General features: G+C 60.1%; 1 long non-coding RNA gene across 1 annotated transcript; it reads right to left on the bottom strand.

Annotated features, from left to right (window-relative positions):
- Positions 1–1,290: 1,290 nt before the first annotated feature.
- On the bottom strand, positions 1,291–2,699 carry LOC123522476. The gene is made up of 2 exons (XR_006680741.1): positions 2,626–2,699; positions 1,291–1,727 (listed from the first exon to the last, which is right to left on the bottom strand). It is a non-coding gene; the product is annotated as an uncharacterized LOC123522476 (long non-coding RNA).
- Between the last annotated feature and the right edge of the window lie 34 nt (positions 2,700–2,733).

Raw genomic sequence — 2,733 nt, forward strand, 5'->3', positions numbered from 1 at the left:
GGGGGTGGGGGGGTGACCTTCCAGCCACCTCCAGCTGCAGTCACCAGGGGCAACAGCACTATATCCACCTGTGGCCCTGAGTGCACAGGGCCTGAGGAATAGCCCCAGGCGCTGCAGGCTGGCCTGTAAGGGGTCTGAGTCCACAGTGGCCTCCAGGCGAGTGGGGTCTCCCTGGGGCCGCTGCATCCAAATGAACAGCCACACGCCGGTCCCTGCAATGTCAGTAGTGTGTCCACACGGGCGACATTGTGTGTGTGACATTGGAGTCCCAGCTTCTGCTGGTGGCTCCTGGTGGCTCCAGAGGTCCTGGTAGACACGTTGGCCCCTCTCAGCCCCCCAGGCCTTGTCCTGTGTCCCCACCATCTGGCAGGGCCACTTGCCCCTCCTTAGGGCCCGGATCCACAGCCTGTCACCTCACTTTAGTCAAGCTGGTAAGCTCTTCTTCCAAGTACTCTCTCATGCACAGATCCCAGGCGGTGGGCGCAGGCACCTCTGGAGCATTTCCCAGCCTTCCAAGCAGGGCAGCAAGCGGACAGGATGCACACACACATCAGCAGACACCACACAAAGTCTGGACACACGGCTACTTACAGGCACCGACATACAGACACCACAGAGAGCCAGACCCACACAACCCCAGCCACACACACAACAGTAACACACCACTTACAGCTTCAGATGCGGGCACACGGAGCAACACACAAACACAAGCCCACACACAGCAGCCCAACAACTGGGTGGACACACAGGAATAAGCAGCCTGTCCCTCACACAGGCCCAGCCCGGCCCCTACCACCCCACCTGGACACTCCCAGGCCCCCAGACACCCTGCTATCCAACCACCCCCTACAGCCTGGACACCCATGTATTGACACTCCAACTTACACACACATCAACAGACCTCCCACTGCGAACCACCTGACACTCACTGAGACAGACTTGTATGACAGGGCACAGACACATGCCCCCACCACACTCAGCTACAGACACACGCCACCGACAGGTCACAGACACACTTCGGGCGGCATCCTGACCGGATGCTCACACATAGGACCATCCTGGTGACACAGGTCTGGCCTCAAGTCTCCACAGAAATCAGGTGGCCCTGAGCTGTGCTTCAGATCCCCTGTCCTCTCTGGCCTGAGAAGCAGGACTGCAGTCTCTGAGAGGAGGCTGACCCCAAGTCTGCCATGTCACCTCTGCCAGCCCCAGGTATGCACCACACCTGCTCCCAGTGTGAAGGGAGGGGAGGGGTTGCGGAGAAGAAGGCCATTACCAGTTCACACCAACTGAAGGGGTCCAAAAAGCTGTGGTTGTAAAAGGGCTTTAAAAATCACTTAACCCGGTTTTCATCGTCAAAGTAGTATATACACTTGGTAAAACAAAACAAAAGGCACGCTGTCGCTGCCATCTAGGGCTGCTCTCCCAGGAGCACCACAGGGCCCCGCCAGCAGACAAGCATGTTCTCTCCAAGTTCAGGGGCTAGAAATCCAAATTCTGGGCACCAGCTCTCCGGGAAGGTTTTTCTGTCGTTTTTGAAGGAAGGGCTGTCTGTCCCCTTTCCACGACGTCTGCAGGCGCAGCATTCCTTGGTGATGTCCACATGTCTCCGCAGTCCTGAGACTAGGAGGTTCTCAGCTCAGGCACCCCAGGCCCAAGGAAGGCACTCCACTCTTGGTGTTTCTCAGTGGTACTGGGGTGCCCCGCTATTCCGTTCCCCGTCATCTCTGTAAGACACAAAAGGGGGAGGGCACACCACACCCGGGAGAAACTCCGCTTCCCTGGGGTCTGAGCTGGGACCTGAGTTAGGCTGCTGCTCTCCATCCTAAGCCCCTAAACCTGACTGTGCCCCCATCACGGGGCACATGACATCATTGCCCTGGAAAACACGGCCCAGGCCCGCCAGCACACTTTGGGGCACAGTCGGAGCCATGGCAGGTGCTGTTGAGAGCGGGTTCGTAATTTCACGGCCCTGGAGCCCATGGGGGCTGGCAGGCTGCACCTGGGAGGTTCTGAGGCTGAATGAACAGCGTCAGGGGAGCAGACGGCCTCTTCTTTCTCTGGACAGCAGCTGGGAGGTTAGAACCTTGGGCCTCAACGCTGGCGGCCTGGTGCTGAACCAGTGGCACCACAAAAACGCCTTTCGATAGAATTAAGGGGCGGGCACAGATAAAAGCATGAAGTCTCCTCCCTCCTGCCTCCAGCAGTGCACCCTCCCCCAGGTGGACTCTGTGCACAGGTGAGACACATACTCCGGGGGGTGCGGGTCGGGGTGGTTCCCAGTCAGGTCCAGTAGGGCTCTGAGGGCTCCCTCCAAACCCAACACTACCTTCCCGATCCCATGGAGGCCCCAGCTTTGGGGGCCTGGGGCCACCCCCAAGGTAGGGAGGCCGGTCTAAAGGTGGAGACCCATCGGTAAAGCCCCACGGCCTTGAGTGGGCCCTCTGGTGGCCAAAACTCCGGGCTAGACCCCAGGCCTGCCCCTGCTTAGCGGGAGGTCAGTCAGGCGTGGACACGCCGGCCTCCTGCCCCACCCTCCCTAGCCCTGGAAGCGGAAGGAATCCCTTCGCCTCAGTGCCTGGGCACAGGACTCCGGGCCCAGGGCCCGGTGGTGCCTCAGTATACCCGCTGTGCACAAATGACTCCTGCTGCTGACCACTTGCAACAGACGGCCAGTCAAGAGCACCGGCGACCGAACCCGCGCTGGCGGGCCCCCTCCGCCTCCAGCCCCCC

The sequence above is a fragment of the Echinops telfairi genome, unplaced genomic scaffold, assembly GCF_000313985.2.
Source record: "Echinops telfairi isolate 266 unplaced genomic scaffold, ASM31398v2 ScPeMD7_7414;HRSCAF=8452, whole genome shotgun sequence".
Taxonomy (NCBI): Eukaryota; Metazoa; Chordata; class Mammalia; order Afrosoricida; family Tenrecidae; genus Echinops; species Echinops telfairi.